This window comes from Pleurodeles waltl, chromosome 3_1, assembly GCF_031143425.1.
Source record: "Pleurodeles waltl isolate 20211129_DDA chromosome 3_1, aPleWal1.hap1.20221129, whole genome shotgun sequence".
Taxonomy (NCBI): domain Eukaryota; kingdom Metazoa; phylum Chordata; class Amphibia; order Caudata; family Salamandridae; genus Pleurodeles; species Pleurodeles waltl.
This window is the reverse complement of record NC_090440.1, coordinates 474,502,532-474,518,485: the sequence shown is the minus strand read 5'-3', so window position 1 is coordinate 474,518,485 and position 15,954 is coordinate 474,502,532.

Below are 15,954 nucleotides of genomic sequence, written 5' to 3'. Positions count from 1 at the left end.
AGTAAGTGTAAGACTGAATATTACAGGATAATCCTAGGTCAATGCTTAGGTGGGGATATATCTTTGTCCCATCTCCTCTCGTAGACTAACATTTGTTGCAATGTCAGGAAACACTGATTGCAATAGTGCTGAATGTGAGGCTTGGTCAATACAAAAGTGTATACTTTTAAAAATTGTGAAAAGCGTTGGTGTGTGGGTGAATTCAAGACATCACAGTGAATAGTAAACATACTTTTGGCTCCAAGAAACATCAAATTGGTTATTGAGATCAAAGGAGAACAATGTCTGCCTTGCTTCATGTAGTTACGTGCTTTGTTATAACTTGTACACTAACTACATAATGTTTTGCCTTCTATTTCAGTGGACCCGGCTGGCCAAGAGCACCAGGACTAGGGGCAGAATTGGAAATCTTCGCGGTGTCAGCAACCACAGCCACTTCCATCCAATGAAGAGGAGGAGGATGGACCCAATATATCAGCAGGCAGAGGTAGTTCACCTGCCTGGACAGAGTCTACAACAACTGCAACAGACTGGGTGGAGGCTAAAGATACTGTGGGGGGTGTGGGGTGCATGAATCTAGGCACCTCCGGCTGACACACAAGAGAACTGTACATAGCTGAGGTGTCCCCAGAGCAGGCCCTATCACCAACTGCGCCTGCCATCATCCACTCGCTACCTCTTGAAGACTCCCATTCCATCGGAGCCTACAGCTGCAACCTCTGCTACTAGTCAATCAATCAAAAAGATTTGTAGAGTGCGCTACTCACCCGTGAGGGTCTCAAGGTGCTAGTGGAGGGGGATGAGGGGGGTTACTGTTCGAACAGCCATGTCTTGAGGTTTTTTCTGAAGAGTAGGAGGTCTTTGGTTTTGCGGAGGTTGGTGGGGAGGGAGTTCCAGGTAGTGGGGGCGGGGTGGGAGAAGTGGATTGCAAGATGAACTGAGGGAAAGCTCTGCCCCAAGACCCCAACCCCTCATGTGGATCCAAACCCCTCTCTGTATTGTCACTTCTGTGACTGCATTCCAGGACGTGAGGGGGGCACTGATGGGGAGATAAATATGTCCTCTCAGATCCTACTGAATATCTTTGATGAACTGCATTTGTTCTGAGAGGAACATGCAAGAGATATGGCAACCCTCCATGCCACCATCACTCCCTTGGGTAAAGCCATGCTGTCTTCCTTGGCCTAGATTCCCTACCAAACTACCCTCCATGTGTCACTCTGTATGTCTACCCACACAGTATCCCTCATACCACTTGCACCCCTCATACCCATCATGTTTCACACTCCTGTGGGGTGTCTGGCCCTAAACAGGCCAGCCAGGAGTAGGCCACTGAGGTGCAGGATCTCCATATTGTGGAAAAGGAGGATGAGGGGGATTACTAGTGACTGGACCATATTTGGACTGTGGGAAATTTGTTTCCCTCTTCTATATGCACTGGTTCCCCTGACGCTTCCTGATGTGTTTTATTTATTTTGGCCAAATCCCTCCTAATCCCTCTGCCCATTCTGTATGAAGACTAATATTTGATTTCATTTCCCCCTTTCCAATGGACGGTTATTTAATTGCATTTATTTTTACAAGATAATTTATTAAGTATTTTTGAGACAACATCTCTGTCTTGTGTAGTTCAATGTATATGCTGTATTCAAAGGATGTAAGTAAACATCAGGAGTGATTTAGCTATGTTTTCTACATGATACCTTCGTCCACAGATGGTCTTACAAATCTACATGTCTCACACACATTTGTCATCACATCTATGACCTACCACTGGGGTAACCAATTGACCATCATCACATACTACACAACTCAGTATAGACTAGTGAGGAATCCCTTTTAATTGAGATATATTGTGGGTAACTTATTTTACAGTGATCATGGGGGATCTCTCTAGTGACTACAATTGTAGTGATGAGGAGCACTGTGAGTATGTGCATTTACTCTATTGGAGGTGAGTTGCAGGTGAGTGTGGTGCACCTGTCTGTACAGGTGGGTGAGGTGCCTGGACAGGGGATGGGGGTGCCTAGACACGGGGTGATGGTGGCTGTACAGCTGAAGGAGGTACCTGGGGTGATGGTGGCTGTAAAGGTGGCAGATGTGACTGGGCAGGAGGGGGACGTGCCTGTGCAGTGGGGGGCTTGTGCAAGGGGGTTGGTGCCTGCAAAGGTTAGGGGGTGCTTGTGCAGGTTGCAGTACAGGTGGCTGGGTGTGATGTGGTTCAGGGATATGTGTTTGGTCCCCTCCATGTGTTGACCATTCAGGAAGATTTTGGATCAGTTTCAGCATGCCTTCCATCATCTTTAGGGCCAAGGCATGTTGTCTTGCACTCTCTTCTCTATGGGTGGTTATGATGTTATTTATCTTCTTTGACATGCCTTGCCAAGATGTATCCATCCTGTCCAAATCTGTGGGAATTGACACATGGCCTGCAGTAAGTAAAAATATCAGACAGAGTCGCCCCTATGTCATGAATGTTCTGCCTCATATCAGCCTGTTGTGTAGCCATTTTAGCTGTAGTTTTTATACATGTTATTTTAGCAACCTCGGCCTGCCGCTGTGCACTTTAACCTAGATATGCTTTATTTCAGCTTAGTTTTATTATTTTAACAGTAGCCACATTTGCGGTCTTGTTTTATTTTCTCTGTCTAGCTGGTCTTCGCCTAGGTCTGCATTGCGTTCTCAAACAAGACATTTGTGCTTTTCTCAAGGCTGCAGTAAGATAGATTGCTGGCAAAAGTGGTCCACTTTTCCTCCATTGTTCACAGAAACATTCACAGTCTTACGTAGGGATCCTTTCTTGGAACATCAGCTGTTTTATTATAAAAACACTACTTTGACCCATGTACGTTAGAGAGAGATTCCAGCCAGATGACTACAACTGTATGCTGATTGCTGATTGCTTCACTGCAGCTGCTTATGTAGACTACAGGCCTCTTGCTCAGGTATGAGGGATGATGTCTTCCCAGGGGGGAACCTGAATGGCAGAATTAGAGCTTAACATGCTGTGCTCTGACATAGCTTAGGTAGGAACTATCCTTATAAACTCTAGTGACAATATGATAGCGTTATTTTTGTGTTTTACTCTACTTGTCACAATTTTAATCTTATTGTGCTTCATCATCCTAGTTATTACAATATATGCCTTATTCTCCAAGATGCAGTTACTTCAATAAAACCTTATTGAACTATACTCTGCCTCTCATTGTCCTTGCATATGTGAGACTCATGTTACTGCAAGAAACGGATGAGATCTGAGTGACCAAGATTCCCCTGAGGAGTCATTTATGTCATGCGCCCGGGTGCCCCAATCATTTCTACTCTTGGGTGGAGATAAGGTACTGCTAGTTAGCTGGAACAAAACCCGGATTAGGTCGACAGGCGTCACATGGTGTGGGTTCAGACTCAGTCTCCTGCACTACAGGTGATTCTGCCGCCCAAATCCAGTAGTCTCATTAGGCTAATGAGAACCTATATGACAAGCCTGCTGTTGGGAAAAACCTTCTTCCCACGGACCACCATGACCATGTGGAAGCACCCTCACATGGGATGGCCTCTAATATGACCGTCAGGTCCACCAGTTGGGGGGTGTCAGGTGGGAGGCTGTGTGGAGGAGACTGGTGCCTATGGGTAACCTGCTCCTTACCAGGGGTGATAGGGCCGTCAGTTGGTAGAGAGAAGGCCTGGGATGCAGTTGCATGGGAGGAGTGTGTAGGGGAACCAACACATCTGACCTGGACATCAGGGTTTGATGGTTGTGCTGGGGTAGGTGAATGCTGTGGTTGGTTGGTTTACCGCTGGGAATGGGCAGTCCTAAGGGGTGGAGTGGAACGCACTATGCTGGCCAGAGCCGGTGTGGACTTAGATGTGTTGCCCAGTGGGCCAACTTGGGTGGCCAGGAGATCAGACTCATCATCCTCTGCGAGCAGCACCAGATCTTGTTCATCCTCCTCTACTTCCTCCTTTTTCTCCTTGGATTGCCTGTCGCCCACCAGTAGTGGATGGTCCTTCTTCCAGAAGTGACTCATTGTCCTCAGCACCTGAAAGACAGAAACAGGATAAGTAGTTGCCTTGGGATATCTTGTGGTGCAACACAAGGGTTGAGTCAAATGATCTTTGCATCAACAAATATTCCTTATATGATCTGGTTTGTGTACACCTACATGTGACAGCTCACACTGTAGTATTGAGGTGTTCAACGCTATTGTGCAATGCAAAAGCAAACTCACCACCTACAACCACAGCTCTGTGTGGTCTTGAGATCCCTAGTGATATCAGCTGCTGAAGCTGGCTCTTGAAGTGTGTAGTAAAATATGTGGTCCTCGATCCAGCAGCTTGAGAAGGAAGTGACCACCATACGTAATGTCCTACATGAATTATATGTAAACATGCACACATGACACACACATCACTGATTATTCTGGGTACATTTTACACACCAATATCAGATGCTGTGCAAAAGTAGCTATATCTGCTAATGTCCACAGGGATTTGGTTATTTTGCATGAGTAAGGAATCACTAGTTTACAACACTCTATGGGACACTCACCTGATGGGTTGGTGGCAGTGGGTTTGACTGCTGCAGCTATGATATCTAGGTATAGACTACTGATAGGCAATTTATTGGCACAGGCTGCATGTGGCCCGCCAGACATTTACATGTGGCCCCCTGATCAACAGCAGCATTGGGCATCTGTTAACCCAATGTTGCACTGACATCAACCAGATATATTAAAAGGCAAACATGTATTTGAAGGTAATTGATAGTTAGAGAGTCGAGGTCCCCATAATAGCATGTGAATTAAAGGGCATTTCTCATATGGACTTCTTTTTTACACACTGTCCTACATTTGGAAGGCAAAAATGTAGAGAAAGACAAGAGGAAATAACACTTGTTCTTCTATTCTGTGTTCCCCCAAGTCTCTAGATAAAAATGGTACCTCACTTTTGTGGGTAGGCCTAATGCCCGCAACAGGAAACGCAACATGGACACATCACTTTTTTACATTGAAATCTGATGTGTTTTTTAAAAGTGCCTGGCTGTGGATTTTGGCCTCTAGCTCTGCCGGAACCTAGGGAAACCTACAAAACCTGTGCACTTTTTAAAACTAGACACCAAAAGGAATCCAGGATGGGCTGACTAGTGGTTCTGTTACCTTGGATCCTTTGCAAACCTCAACATTTGCAAAAAAACACTTTTCCCTCACATTTCAGTGCTGCTAAGTTCTGGGTTCTGGGAGGAGCCAACAATTTTCTTCTACAAAGCATTCCCCCACATCTCCCAATAAAAAGGGTTCCTCGCTCTTGTGGGTAGGCCTAGTGCCCGTGAGAGAGCGTAGCTTATATAATCTATATTAACATGAAATGTTTATGAATTAATGTGTGATAATGCCGCATAGAAACTTTAATAGTGAATTTTGCTTAAACGTGCCCTTGAAATGTGACCACGGGGAGTGGCCACCAACGTATACGTGGAGTAATAATAATGACTAAAATGTTTATAAATTGTTACACTGAATAAGTTTATACTAATTATTAATGATTGTATTATTGAATGTTGTGCTGAAGTCCTTGTAGGCCTTAAGTTAGCATGAGCCGAAGCTTAACTGCGTGGCTCTCATATTAAAACTATTTTTCCTATCTTGCAGTGTGCTGACTCACAAAAGGACATGACCCCTTGTTTTCTTCAAACTAGAAGCTGAATGTAACCATAGTAGATCCGTTCTCACGAATTCTTCATTTCTTGTAGAATGATATTAGACAAGATGCAACAGTGTAGATTAATGTAATGTACAAGGTCATCTAAACCGGTGAAGACAATGGAGCTACTGACCAAAAGATGTGCAAAGAATTACAGAAGGATGAAATCATACCGGACGCGCTACCTCTGAAGACGTTAATCATGTAGACCAATGAAGTGTCTGTAAAATAATATGGGGTGAAAGATTAATGACCTAATGCATTTTCCAATTGGATAAAGATAGTGGGGTATAACCAACGAACAATGACATTTTAGGGGAATGTTCAACGAAAAAGGGATAAAAACCCATGACACAGGGAGCCATTTAGGTGGGTTAGGGAATGCTATTGATTTTATCCAGAAACTTTGTCACTGTGTTTGGTGACTTATTGGTTCGCTTAGAACCATCCTCGTCCTTAGATTGCCCATTTTACACTTTACCTCCTTATGAGGGAAGTGCCCCTTTTTGCCCCAGAGCTGAGTTCTGACTGATGGCGATTTGACTGATGTCCTGAAGACGAAGACTGAACCTGTGCGCTGACCTAAACTTTGGAGGGTAATTATGACAATGCATTTGTGATTTGTATGTATGCTTTTCCTTTCTAGGTACCAACTGCTTGCTTTTGACAGAGACCATAGTTAGATGTTTTCCAAATTGGTGTTCTAAATTGTTTTGCATGAAGCCCAAAATGCCAATGCTAATCAGTGGTTAGGACAGGTGTTCACTAAACTGAAGCAAATAGACAAACAACCGAATCTGTGTTTTGTTGAACTGACGTGTTGACACTCTGCTAAACTGATCTATGTTCACGCCGTGTTATGTTCTGCTGTTTTTGATTCTCCCCTTAATAAAATCTTATCAAAGTTGCCATATCGTGACTATGCTATTGTGTTTCTTGGTTTTGAGATTAACGCATCTGCTTTTAGAATTGTAACTAATAGGGAATACAACTCATAACATTCTGCTAAACTGGTGTGGTTATTCATGGCTGCAAGGTCATGGTAGAGTCTTGAATTGATTAATGACTTTGACTAAAGTGAAATGTATTGTTGTGATAAATATTGATGACATTATTGACGTATTGATTGACATATTGATTAGCTATCTCGTCCTAAGGTGTTTCTCAACTGGGTCAAAAGATTCATTGGCCTAAAACGAGTCCTGATGTGTAATAAATTATCATAAAAGGATGCGTTATCAGTTCTGGTAGCAGAGCGACGGTTTGGCCCTTTAGTGCTCTAGGACGGAAAATTATTGTTTAGATTGTTTTTCTGAGAAAATGCAAATTGGAGGTATGATGTGTTTCTAAATTCACCATGACTTTCCTGGGATCTCGGAGCCTGCCTAATTGAGTTGGGAATGTTCTCGGCGTCTTAGCATGTGTGGTGTAGGATTTGCGCTTGCTCAGCGTATGCTTTTTGCACGTGATTTGTGAAATTTGTGTGTATTTAGGCCAGGTAATGTTGTTTTAGGAGGAGTGGGCGTACTCCACAGTATGAGAGTAGGGAAGTCGGAGTACTTCATATGAGTGTGGCACTTTGTGCTAAAAATTATCCACGTGGTTGGTTGTTAATGTACGGACCCGTCGTGGTCTAAGACTCCGGAGTATATTGACAAGTGTAGGAGACACTTGGGTTTATGTTGTAATTTGTGTGGTTTAATTAGGTCAATCGGGCGTGGTTGACAAGTCGAGTTTGAGTCAAATTGTATGTGTGAAGCCTTCAATGGAGATTTGGCAAGTTCTAAAGTGCACTAGAACGAACCATTGACAAGTTGAGAGTAGGATTTGCGGGTCGAATTCTGCTTGTGGGTGCGGGAACTGAGAAGGAGAGAGTAGCGGCAGAGGCTTCAAGTGAAATCTCTGTAAAGTTCTAAAGCGGTTGTGTACCCTTCCTGTAGTAAACCGGCAAATTTGAGTTGTTGTTGTTGTTGTTAAAGGTGCTCGCAATATGTTGCATTAGTTTGGTGTGAATCCAGTGAGGGGGCGGGCAAGCTGCAAGACTTTGTCAGCTACAGTGTGTGAGTGTGACGTCAGTGGTGCTGCGCTGAGATAGGTCAGTTGCCGAGAGGGGTCGCGCACGGATTGGCTGCCGTCTGTGAGAGGCAATAGGTTGAGAAAGGTGGGTGAAGAGTGTCCTGGAATTAAAGTCACTTTCTGATTAAATACAAATAAAAGAAAAGGACATACAGATGAATTTTATCAAAGCTTTTAAGAACGCTCTGAAAGGAGACGCATACATTATGGTGAGTGAAGGGGAGCCTACACCGCCTGAGGGCACTCCAGCTTATATAGTCATGGAGGAAAAGGGTGTCGCGCCTTGCTTATGGATGAAACAATGGCGCAAACTGACAGAAAAAGAGGGATGTTTGGCGTTCCCAGACCACAGAACATTCAATACGAGAGTTCTAGAGAATGTGAGGTGGATGTTAAGTGTACAAAAGCCACTTCCAAGGCCAGCTCAGTACGAGGCATTAGCAGTCTGGGATTTAATGGCTATTAAACAAAGACAGCAGAAATTCGAAAGGAGAATAAAATCAGCAGAAAAGACTTTAGCTGAGGCTAGATGGGACAATGGGAGCAAAATGTGGAGACGGGAATAGTTGATGGACTCAAATTGTTCCCAGCAATAGCACAGGGAGACGAGATGCAGGGGAAGAAAGCCACATGTAAAACAGACAAAGACTCTAGTAAGCCCAAAGAGACTAAGAGATCTTGAGTAGAGGAAGATGATTCAGACGATGAAGAATTCCTAAATCAGATATAACATGATCACCCACCACCTTATGCGGTAAGCGACAATGTCCCGAGCACTAGTGCGGGTCTTGGGAACCAGACGCAGGAGAAGAGAGTTACTGATACAGTACAGACTAGTGATACAGGTTTGATACAGAATGGTGTCAGTGTACCCACTGCGCCAGACATGCAGATACAGTTGCAACCCCCACCGCAGATACAGAGAATCTATCCAGACGTCCCAGTGCTAGAGACTACTACAAATCTGATAGTACCACCAGACCCGATATATACAAAATCGAGGTTAGTGCAGCTTGAGCCAACTCCACAATTGCTGCCTCAGCCGCAGCAACAGCTGATACCAGGGTACAATCCAGCAGCGGGACCTCCATTAGTACCTGCCCCGGCTTCAGAGAATCAAACCTTTGGAGTTGCTGCTCCACGGGGTTTGGGACCAGGTCAGACACCAGCTGCGATATCATTACCTATTACTGTTGGTCCACCGGTGACATTGTATGCGCAAGGGAACCCTGGCATGTGTGATCAGGGAGTAATGACCCAAGATGCAAGAAGAGGAGGGTCCATAGGAACTCCCCAGTTAATGGCCCCGGGTGAGCAATCAGCTGAAAGACCAAGGTCTTTGTTAGACCTTAGCCCGGTTGAAGCCCCGTTGGAGGCAATGAGACAGGCAGGGCTAGGTGTGCTAACCCAACAGACAATAAGTACGAATGCTTCACAGTCGCCAATGATGCAGGCAGGGAATATTTCACTGCAAGGTTTTACGGTGCAACAAGTGAATGAGTGGTTAGAAAAAACTTACGCTCCAAAAGCCGCAGCAACTGTAGAGAAGTTAGAAAGGTCTGAGAAAGATGAACACCTGAATTTTGTGAGACTGGGCGTGGAAGCTGCTGAACTTGTGGAAGGAACAACAGGGGTAAACAGATTAGAGTCGTACACAGAAGCAGAGTTAAGGTATCTGTGCCCCAAAATTACTAAAGAAGTGGGCAAAGCGCACCAGTGGTCGGCAAACCTGGCAGACAAATACAATATTGACATTGAGAATACTAAGCATTTGAAAAGGAGTTACAGACTAGACTTCGACTCTAAAGATTTTGACCATATGAGGTCAGTCGGAATAAAAGCGCATCTTAAAGAAATATTGCAGAGTGCACAGATCTGGGGAGCCTTAGAAAAGTGGGAAGGCAGATGAGCAAAGAAAAGAGACAAGGAGAAGAGTGTCAGTCCGGGATCAAGTCAGACTAAAGCTTCATCGGATACTGGGACAGTAAAAATATTGCCAATGAGAGAAACCGCTGGAGGGGTTTTAGTCCATGTACCATGGTCCAGGGGAGACATTCTGGGGGTCATTCTGACCTGGGCGGTAAAAGGCGCTTACCGCTGGTCAGAAGACCGCCATAACACCGCCGCGGTCGCGGTAAACCGCCACGGTCATTCTGACCCGCAACTGGCAAACCGCCAAAAACCCGACAACAACAAAAGTCCGCCACACCAATGGCCAGCGAAAAACTGGCAATGACCAAACCTCCACCGTCAGGCCAACAGAAATACGCCCATGCTATTCTGACCCACAAATCCCCGCAGCGGTCTTTCAACCGCGGTATTCCATTGGCGGTACACACCGCCACGCTCAAAATACACACACTCTTACAAAACACAGCCACATTGGACAATTCAAAATACACACACCTGAGACACATACACACACCACTCCCACACACCCATTACAATATAAAACACACACCCACATCACCCACAAACCCTTATGACCACAATTGCGACTGAAGGCCAGAGAGAGACAGCACAGAATAGAGTACACCATCACACAGAGGCAAATCACAACATCACCCACACAATATCCACGCACAAAACACCATACACTACCACACTCACCACACTCTACAACACATACACCACCCCTCACCTCATCCACACCACCCCATGGCACCCCAAAGACACCCTAGGTTTTCGGACGCAGAACTCAGGGTCATGGTGGAGGAAATAGTTCGGGTAGAGCCCCAACTCTTCGGGACACAGGTGCAGCACACCACCATTGCCAGGAAGATGGAGCTATGGCAAAGAATAGTGGACAGGGTCAACGCTGTGGGACAGCATCCACGAAATCGGGACGACATCAGGAAGCAGTGGAACGACCTACGGGGGAAGGTGCGTTCCATGGTATCAAGGCACAACATTGCGGTGCAGAAGACTGGCGGCGGACCCCCACCTACTCCCCCAGAATTTACAGCATGGGAGGAGCAAGTCTTGCACATCCTGCATCCTGAGGGCCTCGCAGGAGTAGGCGGAGGAATGGACTCTGGTAAGTCAAATCTTCACTACTTCATTCCCCCCAACAAACCTGCATGCCAAATCATACCCCCACCCTCACCCCCACCCCCATCACACCAACTCCTTGCAAATGGCTCACCATCACAACCCACCCATCCCAACACCCAGCCCTGCATGCGTCCACAAAGCATGGACAACCATCACCAAAGCATGCCCACTGCACATACCCATCTCCCCCACAAGCCACCGTCACAACAGCCCCCACAAGGGAATGCCAGCACTGGGGTCCACGGCCACCCACCCATTGCACACTATGGCACACAGAGAAGCAATAACCATACTCTTATACCCCTGCAGGACCCGAACGCCACAACACCGCCCAGGAGGGTCCAGAAATGTCCATCCCACCCCCAGAAGAGGCCCCCAGTGATGACAACAGCTCTGTCTCCCTGGACCCAGATGACCAGCCCGGCCCATCGGGGACCTCGGGACAGTCGGTTCCCCTCACACAGCCACAGGCCACAGCAGACCTACCCCCCTCTGGGAACACCAGCACAGCTTCTACCCAGTGGGCCCATGCCTCTGTCTCCAGGACACGTCAATCAGCAGTGTGTCCACCACTACAGGGCACCCAGGTTGACCCACCACCACAACAACAGCAGGGACCTGGGGGCAGTGGTAGTGGGCACACGGTCCAGGGGACAGAGGCCCAGGGAAACAGGGGCACTGGGAGGGCTGCTGTGCGACAGGGGGGGGACAGGCCCAGGGAACCGACTCTCCACGAGGCCCTCTCCTCCATCATAGGAGCATACCACCGCTCCCAGGAGACAATGGCTACGGTACTGGCCAGGTTCCAGGAGATCCAGGTACTGCAGGAGGAACAGTACATGGGGTTCAGGGAAGAACTCCGAGCCATTAGTTCTGCAATGGGGACCATTGTCGTGGCTCTTACCCAGATTGTCACCACATTGCGGGACCATGTGGCACCACAAAGGGCCCCTGTCACTAGCATGGACCAGGAGCAGCCTACCACCTCCGCCGGCGCTAGTGGACAGGAGGCCCCCACACAACAACAGGCCACCAGAACCCCACCTCCTGCAGAAGAAGAACCACCCCGCAAGCGGTACCTGAGATCTAGGAAGAAGACAGAGTAGGATGCCAAGACCCCCGCCAGCAAAGGATACCCCCTGATGTCATCCCACTGTCCCACATTGTCACCCTGTCCAACCTTGAACTGCCCCTGCTCCATCCTTCCACAGGCATATGGACAATGCACCTGTGAGACTGAAAAGCTGGACTCTGCCATGGACATTACTCCACCATCACCCATCACCGATTTTCAACCATGTCCCTAAATTTAGCACTTAAATAAAATCACTTATTGCACTAAAATTATCTGGAGTCTGCTTGTATTTTGAACAAATGTATTAGACATAACGGTGCCAAAATGATCAGCTACATTGTGATGACAACATACCACTGTCACACAGCTGTAGTCCATGGGCAAACAAAGCAGAGGTCACGCAGTGGGGCCCACATCTCTGAAAACGGAAGGGAAAGTCACAACTCAGTTAACATAAACTGGGGGGAAACACAGACAGTAGAGAGGCAGGAGACTGTAAGTACATGTAAAATGGCGGTGTTGATTCGTACCTGTGTGTTATTGAAAATACTGTTGTATCACTGTGTCCCTGTTGTCTGTGTCGTCCCCATCGTCTTCCTCCTCTTCACTCTCCACAGGTTCCACAGCTGCCACAACACCACCCTCTGGACCAACCTCCTGCAGGAAAGGCACCTGGCGTCGCAAAGCCAGGTTGTGAAGCATACAGCAGGCCACGATGATCTGGCACACCTTCTTCGGTGAGTACATTAGGGATCCACCTGTCATATGCATGCACCTAAACCTGGCCTTCAGGAGGCCGAAGGTTCGCTCGATCACCCTCCTAGTCCGCCCATGGGCCTCGTTGTACCGTTCCTCTGCCCTGGTCCGGGGATTCCTCACTGGGGTCAGTAGCCACGACAGGTTGGGGTAACCAGAGTCACCAATTAGCCACACACGGTGTCTCTGTAGCTGTTCCATCACATAGGGGATGCTGCTATTTCGCATGATGTACGCGTCATGCACTGACCCAGGGAACTTGGCATTTACATGGGAGATGTACTGGTCAGCCAAAGAGACCACCTGGACATTCATAGAATGATAACTTTTTCTGTTCCTGTACACCTGTTCACTTTCACTGGGGGGAACCAAAGCCACATGGGTCCCATCAATGCACCAATGATGTTGGGAATATGTCCAAGGGCATAGAAATCACCCTTCACTGTAGCCAAATCGCCCACCTCAGGGAAAATGATGTAGCTCCGCATGTATTTCATCAGGGCAGACAACACTCTGGACAAAACCTTAGAAAACATAGGCTGAGACATCCCTGAGGAAATGGCCACTGTTGTTAATAATGATCCACTTGCCAAAAAATGGAGTACTGACAGAACCTGCACCAGAGGGGGAATCCCTGTGGGTTGGCGAATGGGTGACATCAGGTCTGGCTCCAGCTGGGCACACAGTTCCTGTATAGTGGCTCGGTCAAGTCTGTATGTCAGTATGACATGTCTTTCTTCCATTGTCGACAGGTCCACCAGCGGTCTGTACACGGGAACATTCCTCCATCTCCTCGCAAGTCCCAGCGGACGGTGCCTAGGAAGGACAACATGGAGCACAGAGTCAAGCAAACCACAGGTACGTTCCCACAGCTTGCACAGTACACGAATCGCTATGCATTGAATGGCTTGTATGAGTGGCAATGCAAGGCCTAGGCCTGTGTGACGCAGTAGAAATTAAGCCATGTGGGCCCTTGAAATGGCGGCTGCCTGACCTGTGAAGTGTGACAATGGGATGTGAGGTCAATGCGCTGGCGTGGCACACCGTGGCGGTAGGAGGTCGAAGACCGCGGCGCAAAGCCGCATTGGTTAACATAGAACCCTATGGGTTTCAGGAGCCAATGACGAATTGCGCCGGCGGTCGCGGGACGCACCGCCGCGGTATGCACCGCCTCTGGGCGTGACCGCCATTTTCACTCAGCTTAATCACTCGAGACCTGATCATCCACAGGAGAGGACCTATACTGCAAGTGCTGCTGTGACCTCGGTCTGGAAGAGACAATGGCTGCTGCGACTGGGGAAAGGGCCCCTGCCTTCACTTCTGAAGAATTGGAGAAACTCGTGGATGGGGTCCTCCCCCAGTATGCGCTACTCTACGGTCCTCCAGACCAACAGGTTAGTGCACTGGGACCATGCTTGGTGGGCAATGCCTGGGTTGAGTGGGGTGAATGAACGAAGGTGCGGAAGGGAGCGTATGAGGCATGCATCAAAAGACAGATGAGAGCATGTGCCACATGGCAAGGGTGGGGATGGGGCGACACTCACATCGAGCATGCAGAAAATGTTGATATTTTGTTTTCTCTCCCTGTACGTGTCACATAGGTCAGCGCCCATCAGAAAGTCGACATTTGGCGTGCCATCACCAAGGACGTCCGGACCCTGGGGGTCCACAACAGACGGGGCACCCACTGCCGCAAGAGGTGGGAGGACATCCGCCGCGGGAGCAGAAAGACCGCGGAGGCTCTGCTGGGGATGGCCTCCCAACGTAGGAGGGGTGCCACTCGTCTATTGACCCCCCTGATGTCTTGGATCCTGGCGGTGGCCTACCCAGATTTGGACGGGCGCATGAGGACATCACAGAAGACACAAGGGGGTGAGTACAAGCACATTCTGCTATCTTAGCGCGCAGTGGAGGTGTCTGGGTGGGGGAGGAGGGATGTGGGTATCCCTAGGCCAGGGCGATTTCTGTAGGCTAGTCCCCTCTGTAAGGCATGGCCCTGTGCCCCGCCCTCCAGCTCTGTAGGGTGCCAAGTACGGCTATCCATGGCCTTGTGTCACCTATGTGTGCAGATGTCGTCCATTGGCTTGTAGGCCAAGTCTCACTGATTGAGTAGTGTACCCCAAGTGCGCGGCGCAGTGCAGGGGGCTTCTGTGTCTGTCCTCTCCGCCAACTGTGTTGCCAATGCATGCACTCAACATGTCTTTATTTCTCCCTCCCCCCTTTTTTGGTCTGCTCTTCCTGTTCATGTGTGCATTAGCATCATCTGGCGGAGGAGAAGTGGCATTGGAGCACGAGGGAGCTGCATCTCACATGGCCCCGGAGGGCTATGCAACGGACTCTGATTTCACCAGTGAGATGGAGGGCGAGGGGGGCTCCACAACGGGGACATGTGGAGACATCAGCGACACCGACACGTCCTCGGAAAGGAGCTCCCTTGTGGTGGCGGCAACATCCGTGCCCACCGCAACTACAGGTACAGCCGCCACCCAGCGCACCAGCTCCGCCCTCCAAGCAGCCCCTCAGTGTTCACCCCGTGCCCGCTCGCACACCAAGGCGGGCATCTCCTTCGCCCCAGGCACCTCAGGCCCTGACCCAGTTACCCCTGCTGTCCTCAGTGAGGAGGTCATTGACCTCCTCCGGACGCTCATTGTTGGGCAGTCTACCCTTTTGAATGCCATCCAGGGGTTGGAAAGGGAGGTGCATCGGAGCAATGCATACCTGGAGGGCATTCATTCGGGTCAGGCTGCCCATCAGCGATCGTTCAACGCTCTGGCCTCAGCACTGACAACAGCCATTGTCCCTGTCTCCTGCCTCCCTCCTCCAACTCCCTCCACCCAGTCCCACTCCCCTGTCCCTCTGCCTATCCCAGACACATCTACAGACCAGCCTGCACACACCTCAACACCCAAGGTCAGCTCATCCAAACATAAGCACCACACATCCCACAAGCATTCACACAAGCAACATCCACATGCAGACATACCAACAGCCACTGCCTCCTCTGTGTCCCCCTCCTCCTCGTCTCCCTCCTCCCTCCCTGTGACGTCTCCACTCACACTTGCATGCACCACTTCATCAGCCACTACGTCCATCACCAGCACACCCACCAGAACACTCCGCACACGTGCAGTCACCACCCCCACTGCCATTTACACGTCCCCTGTGTCCTCTCCCAGTGTGTCTGTCACCCCTTCTTCCAAACCACACAAACGCAGGCAGCCACCCACCCAACAGCCATCCACCTCACGACAGCCTCCGTCACAAGCACCTGCACCCAATGACAGCACACTTGA